The 20,679-nt window shown below is 45.2% G+C and overlaps 1 long non-coding RNA gene, 1 other non-coding gene and 1 pseudogene across 2 annotated transcripts; 1 reads left to right on the forward strand and 2 right to left on the reverse strand.

The window, feature by feature from the left end:
* Positions 1-1,302: 1,302 nt before the first annotated feature.
* Positions 1,303-5,059, reverse strand: LOC137316671 (zinc finger protein 135-like; annotated as a pseudogene).
* A 2,747-nt stretch (positions 5,060-7,806) lies between these two features.
* trnag-ucc (transfer RNA glycine (anticodon UCC)) lies at positions 7,807-7,878 on the reverse strand. Its single transcript has one exon. It is a non-coding gene; the product is annotated as a tRNA-Gly (tRNA).
* Positions 7,879-12,345: 4,467 nt separating this feature from the next.
* Positions 12,346-20,172, forward strand: LOC137316767 (uncharacterized). Its single transcript, XR_010961589.1, has 2 exons — positions 12,346-12,984; positions 19,146-20,172. It is a non-coding gene; the product is annotated as an uncharacterized lncRNA (long non-coding RNA).
* The last annotated feature ends 507 nt before the right edge of the window (positions 20,173-20,679 follow it).

The following is a 20,679-nucleotide window of genomic DNA, read 5'->3' on the forward strand; positions in this document are numbered from 1 at the left end:
ACAAACTGATTAATTATGTAAAAACATTGAATAAAGGTTGTGCACTACTAAATCCCACATTCTCCAATCTGTATGACAGACCTCTCCGATCTGCCAATCTGAGCCTGCAAAGAGTGCGTGCACCAAGGCTCTCTGCTGATGCACCTTGGTGCAGGAGGTGGACAGAAGGAGGGACATCCTATATCCGCAGGACGGGGTGCAAGACGCCCTCTGGACAAATGCCCAAAAGGCAGTGGGAGGCAGCAGGGGATGAAGTCAATGCCAGGCGCACAGCACCACGAACATGGATGCCGTACAGGAAGAAGTTCAATACTTTGACACGAGTGGTCAAGTTGAGTGAGGTCAACGGTCAAGTGGCGTCTCCTACCAACTGCACCAGGCACTGCACCCCCCATCACCCACATACCAACAAATAATTTCAATCAGTACTCAACTCTTCCAGCCAGATGCTTCCTCTCACCCTTACACATTACCACTGTTGCAAGCCACAGGACACACATACTGGTAGCTATTCACCAATGACAGGCACATCACCCAGATACATGTCCCGCTTTCTCGCAGGAGAAGGTGGCGCAAACAGGAGGCAATAAGTGGCAGTGGCATTTAGCCCCTCGAGCCTGTTCCGCCATTCAATGAGATCATGGTGGACCTTTGACCTTACTCCATATACCTGCCTTAGCCCCATATCCGTAATACCCTTGGTTCACTGAAATCTATCAATCTCAGCATTAGAATTCACAATTGAGCTTGCATCAACTGCAGTTTGCAGAACAACGTTCCAAACTTCTCCCAACCTTTGTGTGTAGAAGTGTTTCCTTACTTCACTCCTGCAAATCCTGGCTCTAAATTTTAGATCATGTCCCCACGTCCTAGTATTCAAGCATAGGAGACCTCCAAAAACAGTCACAAATGCATCAGCCGCCAGATTCAATAATCCAGCCGCTCGGCTGTACATCCTGCATGGACCCTTTAAAAGCGTTGGTCGGGGGTCCTCCAAGCACTCTAAGCCATGTTCAGATGGTCATGGTTATGACTGCATTGAGTTGAGCCTTAATTTCCAAAATGGTGTCTATCACTTTAAATCAGCGTTGCACACTGATTGTATCCATTTTCTCCTTACTTTACAGGCTGCCGGCGTTCGGTATTTGCGCATGTGCGAATACCGAGTCCAAGACGGCGACCGGCGCACGTCACGCTGGGAATGTGCGCACGCAGCCTTGACGCTATCCTGGCACTTCGAGACGCCACGGAGCGCAGAAACAAGGGGCGCGACACGAGCCAATTTTGAGCCCATTGTGTTTAAAGGAAAGCTGATTTATTTGACACTTTTACAGAATACCAAACTCCAGCCCAGTTAAAGGGATTATTAACATCAGAAACAAACCCCAACCGTCAGAATGAACGTGGTTTAGTCCTGGATATGATTAACAGCAGAATCCAACCCCTGGACTCACTCATGAACTCTCTGGTGACTCAGCAGGTGGGATGATCGAGTGAATCCCTTCTCACACACGGAGCAGGTAAACGGCCTCTCCCCAGTGTGAGTGCGTTGATGTCTCAGCAGCTCCCCCATTCTTTTAAAACTCTTTTCACAGTCAGAACACGTAAAGGGTCTCCTATCAGTGTGAGCAATTTGGTGTTCAATGAGGTGGGATGACCGAGTGAATCGCTTCCCACACACAGAGCAGGTAAACGGCTTCTCTCCAGTGTGAGTACGTTGGTGTGATAGAAGATGTCTTTTACTTTTAAAACTCTTCTCACAGTCAGAACATTTAAAATGTCTCTCACCAGTGTGAACAAGTTGATGTTCAATGAGGTAGGATGAACGAGTGAATCTCTTCCCACATTTGGAGCAGGTGAACGGCCTCTCCCCAGTGTGAACTCGCTGGTGTGTCAGCAGGTGGGCTGACTTGGTGAATCTCATCCCGCACTCAGTGCAGGTGAACGGCTTCTCTCCAGTGTGAGTACGTTGATGTGTCAGCAGGTTGAATGTCAAAGTAAATCCCTTCCCACACTCAGTGCAGGTGAACGGCCTCTCCCCTGTGTGAATCCGTTGGTGTGCCAGTAGATCCTTGGTACTTTTAAAGCTCTTCTCACAGTCAGAACATTTAAAAGGTTTCTTATCAGTGTGAACAAGTTGATGTGTCAGAAGGCTGGATGAACAAGTGAATCCCTTCCCACACACAGAGCAGGTGAACGGCTTCTCCCCAGTGTGAACTCGTTGGTGTGTGAGCAGGTTGAATGACTGAGTGAATCCCTTCCCACACTCAGTGCAAGTGAACGGCCTCTCCCCGGTGTGAACTTGCTGGTGTGTTAGCAGGTGGGATGATCGAGTGAATCCCTTCCCACACTCATTGCAGGTGAACGGCCTCTTCCCATTGTGAACTCGTTGGTGTTTCAGTCGGCTGGATGACGCATTCAATCCCTTCCCACACACGGAGCCGGGGAACGACCTCTCTCCAGTGTGTCTGCGTCGATGAGTTTCCAGCTGGGACGGGTAATTGAATCCCTTCCCACAGTCCCCACATTTCCACGGTTTCTCCGTGGTGCGGGTGTCTTTGTCTCTCTCCAGGTTGGACGATCAGTGGAAGTCTCGTCCACACACACAACACGTGTATGGTTTCTCCCTGCTGTGAATGGTGTGATGCTTTTTTCAGGCTGTGTAACTGGTTAAAGCTCTTTCCACAGTCAGTGCACTGGAACACTCTCATTCGGGTGTGTGTTTCTCGGTGCTTTTCCAGTTAAACTGATTTATGAAATCTTTTCCCACAGACAGAACAGACAAACATTGCTCCTTCTATATTCAAAGCCCGATGATCTTCAGGTGCTGGTGAATTGAGTGACTGTCTTATCTTGACGTGATGTTTAGTTTGAGTTTCCTGTCTGCAAATCCTCCCCTTCTAATACCCTGTAAAAGGATTTACACTGTGAATACAGGATAGAAATTCAGAACAGGCAATTCTAGTTTCTATGGAACATTCTTCCCGCTCATTCCCCCAGAGTGTAAATCCCCGTCCCACACACTCAGCCTCCTCCCTCTGCTGAAATCCAAACCCATCGCACCATCTCCAACATTTTTCCTTCTATTTAAGCTTTTCTTCTCCCCTGAAAGCCTTGACTCTGACTGGGTTCCGTTCCACACTCACTGGTTCCCCTCCCTCTCCTCCCCTGAAGGTCCTGACTCTGGCTGGGTTCAGTTCTACACTCACTGGTTCCCCTCCCTCTCCTCCCCTGAAGGTCCTGATTCTGGCTGGGTTTAGTTCTGCACTCACTAGTTCTCCTCCCTCTCCTCTCCTGAAAGTGCTGGCTCTGTCTGGGTTCAGTTCCACACTCATTGGTTCCCCTCCCTCTCCTCCCCTGAAGGAGCTGACTCTGACTGTGTTCGGTTCTACACTCACTGGTTCACCTCCCTCTCCTCCCTTGAAGGTGCTGACTCTGACTGGGTTCAGTTCTACACTCACTGGTTCCTCTCCCTCTCCTCCCCTGAAGATGCTGACTCTAGCTGGGTGTCTATCCTCGACCCCTCATTTCGATACTATATCCCTCCCTAGTGCTGCCTGTCAGCAGTCCATCTGTGATATCTCCCAATTTTGGCGACGGACTCTCTCTGACCAGTCACCATTTCTCCTCCATTTAAAGACGGCCCCTGATCTGTCACTATTTCTCCTTCATTTGCAGATTCTCCCTGACCTGTAACTATTTCTGCTTCATTTACAGACACTCGCTGACCCGTCACCATTTCTCCTTCATTTACAGACACTCCCTGACCAGTCACCATTTCTCCTTCATTTACAAACACTCCCTGACTAATCACCATCCCTCTCAGCATCTCCCTCGTCCGTTCAATTGTGAACAAGGCCCTTGCCTCCCACAGTCTTATTGCGGATGGCTGCATTAACAATACTAGAACAGCAGTCGGCCATTCAACCCCAGGAGCCTGTTCCGTCTTTCAATTAGACCATGGCTGATCTGTATCTTAACTCTATCTACCCTCCTTGGTATCATAAACCTTAATACTCTGGCCAAACAAAAATCTATCAGTCTCAATTTTCAAATTTACAATTGACCCCCAGTTTCAACAGCTTTTTGGAGTGAAGAGAGTTCCAGATTTCCACTCCCCTTTGTGTGAAGAATTGCTTCCTGACATCACCCCTCAATGGCCAAGATTTAATTTTAAGGTGATCCCAGCATTGGTCCAGACTCTCGCACCAGAGTAAGTGGTTTACCTCCATCTACTCTATTAAATCCTTTAATCATCTTAAACACCTCAAATAGATCACCCCTTAATCTTGTATATTCAAGAGAATACAAGCCTTGTCTGTGCAATCTATCCTCATCATTTACGTAAGTGATCTATGTAAGCACGGGATAGAAATTCAGAACAGACAGTTCGAGTTTCTCTGAAACATTATTTCTCCTTTGACCATATTGCGCTGTAAATCCCCCATCGAACACACTCTCGCTCCTTGCCCTTATTAAACTGTAAATCCCCCGTCCCACACTCTCTCACTCCTTGCCCCTATTAAACTGAAAATCACCAGTCCCACACTCTCACTCCTTGCCCCTATTAAGCTGCAAATCCCCCGTCCCACTCTCTCCCTCCTTGCACCTAATAATCTGTAAATCCTCCGTCCCACACGCTCTCCCTCCTTGCTCCTATTAATCTGTGAATCCTCCGTCCCACACTCTCCCTCCTTGCCCCTATTAAGCTGTAAATCCCCCGTCCCACACACACTCCCTCCTTGCCCCTATTAAGCTGTAAATGCCCAGTCCCACACACTCTCCCTCTTTGCCCCTATTAATCTGTAAATCCCCAGTCCCACACACTCTCCCTCCTTGCCCCTATTAATCTGTAAATCCCCCTTCCCACACACACTCCCTCCTTGCCCCTATTAAGCTGTAAATGCCCAGTCCCACACACTCTCCCTCTTTGCCCCTATTAATCTGTAAATCCCCCGTCCCACACACTCTACCTCCTTGCCCCTATTAAGCTGTAAATCCCCCGTCCCACACACTCTCCCTCCTTGACACGTCCTTACTGTTTGAAATCCAGATTCATCGCAGCCTCTATTTTTCTCCCTTTCTCTCCTGAAGGTGCTGCGTGATGGTGGGGTTCGGGCCCAGTCACTGTTTACCCTCCAGTACCCGGCCAAGTGTTAATTCTGCACCTGTGAACCTATACACCGAGCTGTCGGTATTTCAACCATGGGGAGCAGCACAGCCAGAGTCCCTGTCTGATTCCGTCCGCCAAAGCTGAGGCCAATGGGAGCAGATCAACAACAACCTGCATTTGCACTGAGCGGAGTTTCAGCAACACCCAGTGCGGCTCAGGCCCCGAATCAGAGCCGGGGAACCGGGGGGACGGGCTGGCGGGCTCCCCGGGCTCCATCAAAACCCTCATCCAGCGCCTCGCCCGTCCTACCCGCCTTTTTCCGGTTTCTTCTCCGGTTTCCACCGAGTCCGACTCGCGACAAGCGACAGGGCCGAGGCGCTCTGGAATGCAAGGCGGGCCTTGGGAGCATGCGCAGTCTGATCAGGAAATGAGCGCCTTGTAGATATGGAGGGGTTCCTGGGGCGCGGGGGATTGTGGAGCATGCGGTCGCCATTACTCACCGGGTATTGGTCAGTGTTTTATTGCCGGCGTGGCCCACAGAACCGTGTGGAGAAATACAGACTGAGGGATTCAGAACCTGTTTGGTGAACAGACACTGACCGTGGAACAGTGTTTCTCAAATTGTTTTCCTCGCGACCCAGTGGAAGAAAAACACTTCTCCCAGGGTCCCAAAACAATAATATCTTCTGACTGGAGTTTTCATCAAATCCCAATAAAGGTGAATCCATGCTCGCTCTTCACTTCACTTAATTCAACTTAAAGTCATAACTTAAATTAAACATCGACGTTGCTTGAAAAACGTTTTAAATACAGTATAAATACAGTAAGAAAGAGGTCTGGTTGAGTTTCATTACTTAATGTGACGGATGGGTCTGCCTGTTGTTCATAATCTCGTTCCAATCTGGATCACAAGATGAAAGCGCTACACGCATATCAGGTGCGCTCTTCAGTCGGTTTCTTTCTCTTGTTCTCAAAGTCGACAATCCCAGTTCGCAGATGTAGGTTGTTGTGAGCAGCAGCAACAACAGAACACTAATCTTACTCAACAGAGGATATTCTTTGAAAGCACTGATCGAAAAAGATGACAAACTGAATGACTTGTGGCGTGTTTTCAGTGTGCTCACAGGTGAGTCGCATCAGCTCGTTTTCTTGCTCAGGCATCAAGTTTAGCTTCATTATGGATTCAGGATGTTCGAAAGCAAAAGGATCTTTCACCCAACGCTTTTCCATCGAATTTTCAAATCCCTCTGCAGGGAAGTAGCGATCAAAATGGTCAGACAGAACAGCGAGATGTAACTGTATGACACATTTCATTGCATTCCCTTTATCTTCGTCGAGGCTGTTCTCTCCACCCCAGAGGGCTGTGGATGTTCAGTCGTTTAGTGTATTCAAGCTTGAGTTTGATACATTTTTGGACAAGGCAATCAAGGGATATGGGGATAGGGCGGTAAAGTGGAGTTGAGTTAAAAAATCAGCCATGATCTATTGAATGGCACAGCAGGCTCGAGGGGCCGTATGGCCTACTCCTGCTCACATTTCATATGTTCTTATCCTGCCAGAGGTGCGGTGCCCAGAACTGAACACAGTACTCTAAATGAGGTCTATCCAGAGCTCTGTATAACTGTGACATAACTTCCACTCCTTTTTATTCCAGATCCCTTGAGATAAAGATCAAAATTCCATTACCATTTTAACTTTTTTTTGCACCTTTTCGTGAATTCTGTACTTGGTCCCATAAATTTCGCTGCTCATCCGCAGTTCCTAGTTTCTTGCCATTTAGAAAATACTCTGTCTATCTTTTTATGGTCCAAAGTGGATGACCTCACATTTCCCCACGTAGAACTCCATCTGCCACAGTTTCAATCACTCACTGAATCTATCAATGTCCGTTTTCAACTTTCTGCTTCCATCTATAATGCTTACTGTGCCACATAACTTAGTGTCGTCAGCACATTTGGATATAAGGCTCTCTACATAAGAACGTAAGAAATAGGAGCAGGAGGAGGCCATACGGCCCCACGAGCCCACTCTGCCATTCAATCAGATCATGGCTGATCTTCGACCTCAACTCCACTTTCCCTCCCGATCCCCATATCCCTTGATTCCCCGAGCGTCCAAAAATCTATCGATCTCAGCCTTGAATATCCTCAACGACTGAGCATCCACAGCCCTCTGGGGTAGAGACTTCGAAAGATTCACAACCCTTTGAGTGAAGAAATTTTTCCTCATGTCGATCCTAAATGGCCGACCCCTTATCTTGAGACTATGAGCTCCAGTTCTTGACTCTCCAGCCAGGGGAATCAGCCTCTCAGCAGCCACCCTGCCAAGCCGACTAAGAATGTGATACATTTCAATGAGAATACTTCTCATTTTTCTATCTCCACAGAATATAGGCCAATTTTACACAATATTTCCTCATACAGGAAGACCTCCTTACTCTGATATTGCAACACCCTTACAATAAAGGCTAACATATCATTTGCTTTCCTCACTCGCATTAGACCCTTTGTAGCTCACTATTTCCAGCATATTTTTCCTCTATTCCTTCTGCAGGGAAAAGAAATGAAGACTGAAATCATTTTACTATAATTACACCCGTTTATGTTTTGGAAACAATATCCAACTGAACTGCATCAAATTCGATTATAAACTTTAGAGTTTCTGAAGGAAACAAACTAATAAGAACACTTAATTGCGATGACCGGGAATCGAACCCGGGTCAACTGCTTGGAAAGCAGCTATGCTCACCACTATACCACCATCGCTGACAATGCACGTTACTAAAATAGTTGATAAACATCAGACCCTGAACAGACTGCAGGCTGTTGGATTTTGTTCTTCATTTAAACTGGTTTCTGACGGATCCTTTCTCGCTCTGTTGCAGTTCCCGTCTCCGCCCAGTCGATGTCGCCAACTCCCAATCAATGGAAATTACACAACAGCCAGTGAACCTTCACCTGATATCGGCCTCATCACCCATTCAGTGAGGTTAAATAATTACATTAAATCATTACAGAGACCTGACTACCAGTTGGCACGAATGGCTGCTTAATATTCAAGTCTATAAGATCTTTCGAAAGGACAGAGAAGTCGGGAAAGGAGGAGGAGCAGCAATATTGCTAAAGGACAATATTACAGCAGTTCAAAGATAGAATATCAGTGAGGGTGAGCGGGCAGTGTAAACACTCTGAGAGAGACCCATCACAAATGTCCCCACTGTACTACTCCAGAAGGTGTAAGAAGGGCGAGTGGGGGAGGATTTCTTCATTCTTTGTGAAAGTGTTTGTGAGATTGTGGAAATGTCTGGAAGAGGAAAAACCGGCGGTAAAGCTCGGGCCAAGGCCAAGTCTCGCTCATCCCGAGCCGGACTGCAGTTCCCTGTGGGCCGTATTCACAGGCTCCTGCGAAAGGGGAACTATGCTTAACGTGTGGGTGCCGGAGCCCCGGTCTATCTGGCTGCTGTGCTCGAGTATCTGACGGCTGAAATCCTCGAGCTGGCCGGCAACGCGGCCCGCGACAACAAGAAGACCCGCATCATCCCCAGACACCTGCAGCTGGCCATCCGCAACGACGAGGAGCTCAACAAGCTGCTGGGACGGGTGACCATTGCTCAGGGTGTTGCCTGATATCCAGGACGTGCTGCTGCAAAAGAAAACCAGCAATGTGAGCTCCAAGAGCAAGTAAAGCGGCCAAGAATTAATCTGATAACCCAAAGGACAGGACCAACTTTATAGAAATCTTTGTAGAAGGAAAAGAAATTGAATACGAGATTAATGCAGTAGATGCAATATATTTGGATTTTCCGAAGGCCTTCGATAAGATACCGCATTGTAGATTCATGGCTAAGTTCAGAGCACGTGGAGTCAGGGTCAGGTGGCAGAATGGATAGTCAGTTGGCTACAAAACAGGAAATTGAGAATGGAGGTTACGGGTCGCTACTGAGACTGGCAAAAGGTGGGAAGTGATGTTCCAGTTGCTGGGACCACTGTTGTTCACAATTTACATTAACAATTTGGATTCGGGAATCGGAAGAACAATTCCAAAAGTTGTGGACGATATCAAATTGGGGGATGTAGTTAATACAAAGGAAGATGCAAAGAGGACATTAATAAACTTGCAGAATGAAGAATAAGGAGGTCACACACTGCTTAGATAATAAGAGTCTGAACGGGATAGAGGAGCAAAGGGATCCAGTGGTACAGATATAAATATTACTAGAATTAGCGACGCAGCTCAAAAAGTTCATAAAAAGGAAACTCAAACACTAGGATTCACTTATTGAAAGATAGAATTGAAAAGCAAAGAAGTTATGTTAAACTTGTATGGGACCTTGGTTCGACCAAACTTGGAGTATTGTGCACAGTTCTGGTCTCCATATTATAGAAAGGACGGAGAGGGATTGGAGAAGGTGGAAAATGAATCTCATGATACGAGAAATGAGAGAATATTCTTATGAGGAAATGCTGATCAGACTGGGGGTGTTTTCTCTGGAAAAGAGAACACTGAGTGGTGACCTGATAGAGGTCTTACGATAGGGTTTCATAGGGTAGACATAGAGAAAATGTTTCCACTTGTGGGGAGTCCAAAACCAGAGGTAATAAATATAAAATAGTCGCTAATAAATCCAATAGGGAATTCAGGAGAAACTGCTTTACCCAAAGAGTGGTTAGAATGTGGAAAACGCTGCCACAAGGAGCAGCTCAGGCAAATAGCACAGGTGCATTTAAGGGGAAGCTAGATAAACACATGAGGAAGGAAATAATCAAAGGGTATCCTGATAGAGTTAGATGAAGTAGGGAGGGAGGAGGCTCGTGTGGAGCATAAACGCCGGCATTGACCAGTTGGGCCGAATGGCCTTTATCTGAGCCGTAGTTTCGATGTAACTCGATGTAAAGGCTCTTTTCAGAGCCACCCACCGCATGTGTGAAAGGACTGGTGACTGTCTGAAAGCAGACGCTGATATCATGCTACCAGTGTTGCTTTGAGCAGCTTTATTCTCGTTGTGGACGAGATGAGGTATTAATGGGACTGGAGTCGGGGCACCGACCACAGTCCGGTAATTTAAATGGTGACTTATGGACCCCAGTCTGCACATCACCAGATTTCTTGTATTTATTTAAACTACTTGCCATGCTGGTCTCTAAAAGCATCACCAGAACTGATCAACTAACCTTTCTACATCTGTGGAATTCAGCGCTTCGCTCCATTTCTGTTCTATTTTGTTGGATTATTTACATAACGCATCAAACTCACTGGGAATCACTGAAATGTAAATATGCACAGAAACAAATAACAGTGAATTGTCTGGTGCCCAGGAGATCAGAAACATTACTCGCCTTTCGTCCTGTTAACAAGTAAACCGTGTTTACAGTCCACCTACCCGCGTTGGTTCCATGTGGGGGATTAAACAGAGAAAGCGGGAGGGGAGGAGTCAGAGTGACGGACAGAGAGGAGAGCGGCTTCTGATCTGCCGGCTCCACCTCCAGCTTTCGCCACCCGCCAATTTCAAACCGTTTATCGATAATAGAACCGAAACACAGCGCCCCGCACAAACCCTTACAGACTCGGGCTTCATATTCAAGGATTCCCAGAAACCCGGAGCTTTTAAATAAACCCCGTTACAATTAACAGTCAGTAATATTCCTGCCTAAATACAGTCCCTTCTATAACAAGTCAACCCGCCTCCTTCCATTTCAGTCCCAGACCCGATTCGATCTCCCCACACATCCCCTCCCAGACGGGTTCAGCAGTTTACAAACACTTTATTCCAGCTGATTTGGAGAATCTCATGTGTCGGGGTTTGAGTTGTGACGCGGAGTTTCTCCGCCAGTGTTACCGTCTCACAGAGACGCTCACCCTGAATCTGTGAAAAGATAATGACCACGAACTGGAACTGGAGACGAACACACCCCCAGTTACAGTGAAGCCCGGCCCGGCTGTTTTATATCAGACAGAATCCCACCATCATTTCCAGCACAAGAGAGAGACACACACATTCTGTCAGTATTACACTTCCTATCAGTGTGCTCATATCACGCGCAATAGCAGTGTCATCCTTAATATATAGCACCAGAGAGAGAGGGGACGACAGACACGGTGAGAGAGAGCGGAGAGACACAGTGCCACAGTATCAGACTGACCTGCAAAGTTAAGCTTTATCCAGAAAAAAAAATTTGGAGAGAGAGAAGATGTAATCTAATCTCTCACTGATATTGTACCAGAGACAGAAACACTATTAAACCCACACTCAGGGACAGTGCAGAGAATGACAAAAACAATGGGCAACATTTAACCCTCTCTTGCCTCTTCTACTATATTCGGTTTTGCAGCACAGGGACGTTCGGTGTTACACTCAGTAATCGAGAGTTTCAGTCTGATTAAATTAATCTCGGACTGTTGCTGTCTGATATTAATCCTACACGGTACCAACAGACACACCGACTCACACTTTCCTCCCATGTTTCTCCAGGATTGGTTTGAGAAATCCTCCCTCCAGTTTCGTAGCCACGCGTGAGTTTGATCACGAAAGAGTCCAAGAATGAACAGAACCCATTGGCTCATTTCAGAGCCGCCCACTTTATCTCTGAAAGACTCTTTACCATCAAAAGATACCGAGAGAAACAGCAGGGATGGAAACATCTAGTTTAATAGTTAGAGATTGTAAAGTCAGTCTGGATTCCAGCGTTTGGCACTGGTGGAATCCCATCTGTTTTCCATTCTGGTGCCTGTTCCTGCACTGCCTGTGGACCCCATTCCCTCTGACCTTTCCCCCAGACCCACTTCCTTTGCTCAGACTCTGAAAAATTCCAATTGGGGAAAGTTTCCATCGATTTCTGTATTGGGAATTAAACCAGATATCTGCGCATGCGTGACTCAGCCCCGCCCCCAGCGCTGGCCGTTGGTGAGCAGAAGAGCGCATGCGCGCTCCCCTCCCCCAGCTCGGCCTGTGGACGCCATTCCCTCAGTGAGCGGAAGAAGATGGTTTAAAACAGCCGGGAATGGAGAGATCACGGCCCCCGGGGGAAGGGAGCAAAGAGCAGCCTCGTTACAGCAGCTCATCGCTTCGGGACCGTGTCCGCAGATGGGCTCAGAGATCGGCATTGAGTCCGGGGGAAGGTCAGGGGGAGTCCGGGGGCTGTTTGTAAGAGGCGGAGTGGATCAGGAACTGGTCCCGGAACATGGAGTGAGCGGGGGAAGGGAGAGGTCATTCTCGGGCTGTGTGTGTCCAGGGTGTGTCCAGGGTAAGGGAGACAGAATGGGAAGAACCTGCTATTTAAAATCATTGCTGCTTTCTCTCCCCAAACCAGAAGTGAATGTTCCTGGTTTAGTTCCAGTCTCACCCTGTTACTGGACAGTGAACAGTCAGGATGTGGGGAGTTTTTCAAGCAGTATCTATTGCAGGCGTCAAGTGAGAAGTGTGAAGGACACATTTTAAACAGCGGTTGTTTGGTTTCGGGTGAACGGTTAGTCCCATGGGAGAGGAGTTGAGAAACCTGACCGGTAAAAAGGTCCCTGCCCCATCGGGTGGTCCCATTCACGGACCAGTGCAGGGGTTGGGTTGTGTCTGGATGTCACTAAATTGTTTTAAAATCGTCCAGCACACCTGGTGTGCAGAAGCTGAGTGCTGCAGTGCTGCAGTGGAGTCAGACATTGACACCGTTTCTATCACTGGTTTTCATTTGTGGATATTCAAAATGATCATTAACAGAGATATTAAACTGATCACTTTTGTATTTTCTACCTCACCTGTTCCTGAGTAACAAGAGATAATTTTCTTTCTACAGGCAAATCCGAGAAGGATCCAGAATAAATGTGATGTTTCCTCCACCCGAGGCACTGGAAACAGTGCAGCCAGCTCCTTCTCACACACAGTAAGTACATTATCACTCACAGAGCACAGAGACACAGACAGGTCATCAGTTCCACAGTCTCAGAGAGCAGAAGTAGTCAGTCCCACAGTGATCTTAAATTCCAGAGACACATTTTCAATCCAACCATTAAACAGAGCAGGTGAAGTCGATACTGTTCCATTTCCCCCAAACTCAGTCCCGCTGACAGGGAAATACAAAAATCCCAGTCAAAATCACACTCTCAGATTGAAAGGCACTGTGTCAATCTCACAATAGGGCAACATTAAATACCAGATAGAAATCACACATGGTACCCGATTGAAAGGGACAGAATGAATCCCAATAATGTACCCTGAGATTCCAATTGAATACCACCCCACAACTCACACATGTGAGTTTAATACATGCAGTATCCATTCGATTAATGTATCATGAGGTACAAACTGCAGACATGTCCAGAACTCATGTCGAGTATCAGACTGAGAAATGCTGTGACAGTGCAACCTGAGAAACAAATTAGAAACCAGTTTATAATACACTCATAGTATGAGATGTAAAGATACAGTACCAATTCTATTGGTGCACACTGAGATACACATTACATACCAGTCCAAAAATCTCATACAATATTAGACTGAAAGACACAGTATCGATTACAATAGAACAGACTGAGCTACACATTATACACCAATTCAAAAATCACTATCAGTTTGAAATATATATTATCATTCACAATAGTACACAAAAAAATTGATTTAATATTAGTCCAAAAAGCACACAAATTATCTGATTAAAAACCTCCAGCACGAAATCCTAACGTTTATCCATATTTATCAATAAAATGAGAAAAACTATTTAAACATGAAGATATTAAAGCTACAGTATTGAACACCGTAATGTAATCTGAGAGAATAATTACAGACAGATACAGAATAAATCCCATCCTCATGTATGGTACCACAGTTGACAGAGAATGAATCCCACACTCACATAATGTACCAGAAACTGGCAGATAAAGTATGAATCCCACACTCACACAGCATCAGAGACTGCATATATCGAATGAATCGCAAACTCAAACACACTACTGACAAGATACACAATGAATCCCACACAGTATCACGGACTGAGAGATACAAAATGAATCTCACAGTCATCTACATTAGTGCAGGCTGAGTTACAAATTAGGGACCAGTCCACAAATCTCAGTGTCAGATTGAAAGATACAGTACCAATTCCATTAGTGCAGACTGAGCTACATATTAATTACCAATACAAAAGACCAATGCAGATTCAGACTGAAATATACAGTATTCCATTGATGCAGACTGAGCTGCACATTGTATATAAGTTCAAAAATGTCACCATATCAGTTTGGAAGATACACTAAATCACAATTGTGTTCACATTGATGCAGATTTAATAGTAGCCAAAAAGTGCAGTGATTCTCTGATTATAACCAACAGCCTCACATTTTAAAGTATATAATTATCTACCACTTAAACACTGGGAAAAATTATTTATACATTTAGGTATTAAAGATACAGGTTTGAACGCCATGCTGTAAACTGAGATACAAATTAGATACAGATAAAGAATGAATCTCATACTCAGATCCAGTGCCAGAGACTGACATACAGAATGAATCCCTCACTCACACAATGTACCACTGACTGACAGATACAGTATATATATATATCACTCATATACAGTATCAGAGATTGATGGAAATGGAATGAATGTCTCACTCACATACAGCACCAGACACTGACAGATATGGAATTAATCCCAAATTCACACACGGTGCCAGAGACTGACAGGAACAGAATGAACCTCATTCAGATACAGTACAAGGGACTGACATATATAGAATGAATCCCACACTCACACAAAGTACCACAGGCTGACAGAATCAGAATGAATCACTAAGTCAAATCACTGCAGACTGAGTTACACATAACATGCCAGTCCAAAAATCTTAGTGTCAGATTGAAAGATAATGTATCAATTTCATTAGTGCAGACTGAGCCAAACATTATATAGCAGTCCAACACTGTCAGACCTTATCAGACTCAAAGATACAACATCAATTCCATTAGCATGTACTGAGCTACATGTTACACACCAGTCCAAAAATCTCATACAGTAACAGACTGATAGATACATTATCAATTCTATTAGTGCAGGCTGAGCTATATATTACATTCCAGACCAAAAATCTCACAGTGTCAGACTGAGATACAGAATTAATTCCATTATTATAGACTGAGCTACACATTATATACCAGTTAAATAATTTCACCATGGACAGATTGAAAGGTACATTATCATTCACAACAGAGTTCAGAGATGAAGATGTAATACTACTCCAAAACTCACACACATTGTTTGATTAAAGAAAATCCAAAAGTGTATCAATATTTACAAATTAAACACTTGATAAAAAACTGTATATCCTTTAAAGTATTAAAGATATAGTTTCATATATAATAATATAAACTGAAATAAGAATACAGAATGAATCCAGACTTGCACATTGTCTCATAGACTGAATTATAGAATGAAACCCAGACTGAGATAAATTAGCTGAGACTGACAGATACAGAATGTATCCTAAACTCATATACAGTATCAGAGACTGACAGATACAGAATAAACCCCACATTTGCATGCAGCACCAGAGACAGACAGAAACAGAATGAATCCCACACTCACATACAGTACCAGAGACAGACAGATACAGAATAAACCCCATACTCATGTACAGTACCAGATACAGACAGGTACAGAATAAACCCCACACTTATATACAGCACCAGAGACAGACAGAAGCAGAATAAACCTGACATTCGCATACAGTACCCGTTACAGACCGATACAGAATAAACCTCACACACGTACAGTACCACAGACTGACAGGCACAGAATGAATCCCACAATCACACACAGTACCAGAGACTGACAGATACAGAATAACCCTCATTCATATACAGTACCAGAAACATTCAAATAAAGAATAAACCCCACACTCATTTGCAGTACCAGAGACAGACAGATACAGAATGAATCCCAAATTCACATACAGTACCAGAGACTGACAGATACAGAATGAATCCCAAATTCACACAAGGTACCAGAGACTGACATATACTGAATAAACCCCACATTCACATACAGTACCAGAGACAGACAGATACAGAATGAATCCCAAATTCATACACAGTACCAGAGACTGACATATACTGAATAGACCCCACATTCAAACAGTACCAGAGACAGAGAGACACAGAACAAAAAACACACTCATTTCCAGTATCAGAGACAGACAGATACTGAAAAACTCCAAACTCATGTACAGTGAGACTGACAGACACAGAATAAACCCCACACAGGTACAGTACCACAGACTGACAGGCACAGAATGAATCCCACACTCACACAGTACCAGAGACTGACAGATGCAGAATAAACCCCACACTCATGTACAGTATCTGAGACTGACAGAAACAGAATAAACCCCACACTCACACACAGCACCAGAGACTGATAGGCACAGAATGAATCCCACACTCACACACAGTACCAGAGACTGACAGATACAGAATAAACCCCACACTCATATGCAGCACCAGAGACTGACAGATGGAGAATAAACCCCACACTCACACACAGCACCAGAGACTGACAGATACAATATATACCCCCCACTCATATGCAGCACCAGAGACTGACAGATAGAGAATAAACCCCACACTCATATGCAGCACCAGAGACAGACAGATACAGTATATACCCCCCACTCATATGCAGCACCAGAGACTGACAGATACAGAATAAACCCCACACTCATATACAGTACCAGAGACTGACAGATACGGAATGTGTGAATTTGGGATTCACAGTATCAGAGACAGACAGATACAGAATAAACCCCAAACACATCTACAGTATCAGAGACACACAATTACAGAATAAACCCCACACTGACACACAGTTCCAGAGACTGACAGATACAGAATAAACCTCACACTCATGTACAGTATCAGAGACTGACTTATACAGAATGAATCTTATACTCACACACAGTACCAGAGACTGACAGATACAGAATAAAGCCCAACCTCATATACTGTACCAGAGACAGATAAATACAAGATAAACAACAAACACATCGACAGTATCGGAGATAGATGGATGCAGAATAAATCCCACACTGACACACAGTACCAGAGACAGACATAGACAGAATAAACCCCACACTCATATACAGTACCAGAGACTGATAAATACAGAATAAACCCCACACTCACACACAGTACCAGAGACAGACAGATACAGAATGAAAGCTGCACTCACACACAGTACCAGAGACAGACAGATACAGAATAAAACCTACACTCACACACAGTACCAGAGACTGACAGATACAGAATAAACCCCACACTCACACACAGTACCAGAGACAGACAGGCACAGAATAAACCCCACACTCATACACAGTACCAGAGACTGAAAAATACTGAATAAACACCAAACTTTTGTACAGTATCAGAGACTGACAGATACAGAATAAACCCCACAATCATGTAAAGTGCCAGGAAAAATTGTTTGGTTCGTGAGTGTCTGTAAATGAAGGAAACATGGTGTCTGGTAAGGGAGTGTCTATACATGAAGGAAAAACGGTGAAGGGTCAGGGAATATCTATAAATGAAAGAGAAATGGTGACAGGTCAGGGATTGTCCATGAATGAAGGTGAAATGGTTTCTGGTGAGGGAGTATTATAAATGGGAGAAGACATGGTGACAGGTCAGGGAGTGTCTAAAAATGAAGGCGAAATGGTGACGGGTTACGGAGTGTCCATAAAGGAGGGAGAAATGGTGACAGGAGGCAGAGTCTGTAAATGATGGAGAAATCGTGACTGGTCAGGGGGTGTCTGTAAATGGAGGAGGAATGTTGACTGGTCCGGGAGTGTCTGTAAATGAAGGAGAATTGTTGACAGGTCAGGTAGTGTCCATATCTGAAGGAGAAACAGTGATGGGTCAGGGAGCGTCTATTAATGAAGGGAAATGCTGACGGGTCAGGGAGAGTTTGTAAATGAAGGAGAAATGCTGAAGGGTCAGAGAGCGTCTATAAATGTAGGAGAAATTGTGTTTGATCAGAGAATGTCTGAAAATGAAGGCGAAATGGTGACTGGTCAGGGGGTTTCTGTAAATGAAGGAGGAATGGTGATTGGTCAGGGGGTGTCTGTAAATGAAGGCGAAATGGTGACTGGTCAGGGGGTGTCTGTAAATGAAGGAGGAATGATGATTGGTCAGGGAGTGTTGTAAATGAAGGCGAAATGGTGACTGGTCAGGGAGAGTCTGTAAATGAAGGAGGAATGGTGATTGGTCAGGGAGTGTCTGTAAATGAAGGCGAAATGGTGACTGGTCAGGGAGAGTCTGTAAATGAAGGAGAAATGGTGACTGGTCAGGGGGTGTCTGTAAATGAAGGAGGAATGGTGATTGGTCAGGGAGTGCTTGTAAATGAAGGCGAAATGGTGACTGGTCAGGGGGTGTCTGTAAATGTAGGAGAAATTGTGTTTGATCAGGGAGTGTCTGAAAATGAAGGAGAAATTGTGATAGGTCAAGGAAAATCTTTAAATGAAGGAGAAATGGTGACTGGTCAGGGAGAGTCTGTCGCCAAAATTGGGAGATATCACAGATGGACGGCATACAGGCAGCTATGGGGAGGGACATTGTGTGGAAATGAGGGGCAGAGCATATACACACAGCCAGAGTCAGCATATTCAGGAGAGGAGAGGGGAATCAGTGAGTGTAGAACTGAATCCAACCAGAGTCAGCAACTTCAGGGGAGGAGAGGGAGGGGAACCAGTGAGTGTAGAACTGAACCCAGTCAGAGTCAGCACCTTCAGGGGAGGAGAGGGAGGGGAACCACTGAGTGTAGAACTGAACCCAGTCACAGTCGGGATCTTCAGGAGAGAGAGAAAACTTAAATAGAAGGAAAAATGTTGGAGGTGGTGCGATGGGTTTGGGTTTCAGCAGAGGGAGGAGGGTGAGTGTGTGGGACGGGGATTTACAGTTTGGGGGAATGAGCGGGAAGAATGTTCTATTGAAACTAGAATTGCCTGTTCTGAATTTCTATCCTGTATTCACAGTGAGAACTTTTGTTATCTCCTATTACAGGGTATTAGAAGGGGCGGATTTGCAGACGAGAAACTCAAACCAAACATCACGTCAAGATCTGACTCCATTCACCAGCACCTGAAGATTATCGGCCTTAAAATGTCGGACAAATGTTGATCTGTTCTATCTGTGGGAAAAGATTTCAAACATCACTGTAATTGGAATAGCAGCGAGACACACACACCTGATTGAGAGTGTTCCAGTGCACTGACTGTGGGAAAAGCTTTCACCAGTTACACAGCGTGAAGAAACATCATACCATTCACAGTGGGGAGAAACGAGACACGTGTTCTCTGTGCAGACGAGACTTCCACTGATCTCCAACGTGGAGAGACATGAGGACACCCGCAACATGGAGAAACTGGGGAAATGTGGGGACTGTGGGAGGGGATTCAGTTACTCATCCCGGCTGGAAACTCATCGACGCAGACACACTGGAGAGAGGCCATTCACCTGCTCCGTGTGTGGGAGCGGATTCACTCAGTCATCTCACCTCATTGAACATCAACTTGTTCACACTGATAAGAGACTTTTTAAATGTTCTGTCTGTGAGAAGAGCTTTAAAAGAAAAAGTGATCTGCTGACACACCAACGCACTCACACTGGGGAGAGGCCGTTCACCTGCTCCGTGTGTGGGAGCGGATTCACTCAGTCATCCCACCTCATTGAACATCAACTTGTTCACACTGATAAGAGACTTTTTAAATGTTCTGTCTGTGAGAAGAGCTTTAAAAGAAAAAGTGATCTGCTGACACACCAACGCACTCACACTGGGGAGAGGCCGTTCACCTGCTCCGTGTGTGGGATGGGATTCACTCAGTCTTCCCACCTGCTGAGTCACCAGCGGGATCACATGTGATTCCAGGAGTTGGATTCTGCTGTTATTGCTGCTGTTAATCACATCCAGGACTGAACCGTGTTCATTCTGACAGTTGGGGTTTGTTTCTGATGTTAATAATCCCTTTAACTTGGCTGGAGTTTAGTATTCTGTACAAGTGTCAAATGAATCAGCTTTCTTTCAAACAAAGTGTTTCTAGTCCTTCATATCTTGATGATAAGAATCATAGAAGTTTGCAACATGGAAACAGGCCCTTCGGCCCAACATGTCCATGTCGCCCAGTTTATACCACTAAGCTAGTCCCAGATGCCTGCACTTGGCCCATATCCCTCTATACCCATCTTACCCATGTAACTGTCCAAATGCTTTTTAAAAGACAAATTTGTACCCGCCTCTACTACTGCCTCTGGCAGCTCGTTCCAGACACTCACCACCCTTTGAGTGAAAAAATTGCCCCTCTGGACCTTTTGTATCTCTCCCCTCTCACCTTAAATCTATGCGCCCTCGTTATAGACTCCCCTACCTTTGGGAATAGATTTTGACTATCTACCTTATCTATGCCCCTCATTATTTTATAGACTTCTGTAAGATCACCCCTAAACCTCCTACTCTCCAGGGAAAACAGTCTCAGTCTATCCAACCTCTCCCTATAAGTCAAACCATCAAGTCCCGGTAGCATCCTAGTAAATCTTTTCT

The sequence above is a fragment of the Heptranchias perlo genome, unplaced genomic scaffold (genome assembly GCF_035084215.1).
Source record: "Heptranchias perlo isolate sHepPer1 unplaced genomic scaffold, sHepPer1.hap1 HAP1_SCAFFOLD_60, whole genome shotgun sequence".
In the NCBI taxonomy this organism is placed as follows: Eukaryota; Metazoa; Chordata; class Chondrichthyes; order Hexanchiformes; family Hexanchidae; genus Heptranchias; species Heptranchias perlo.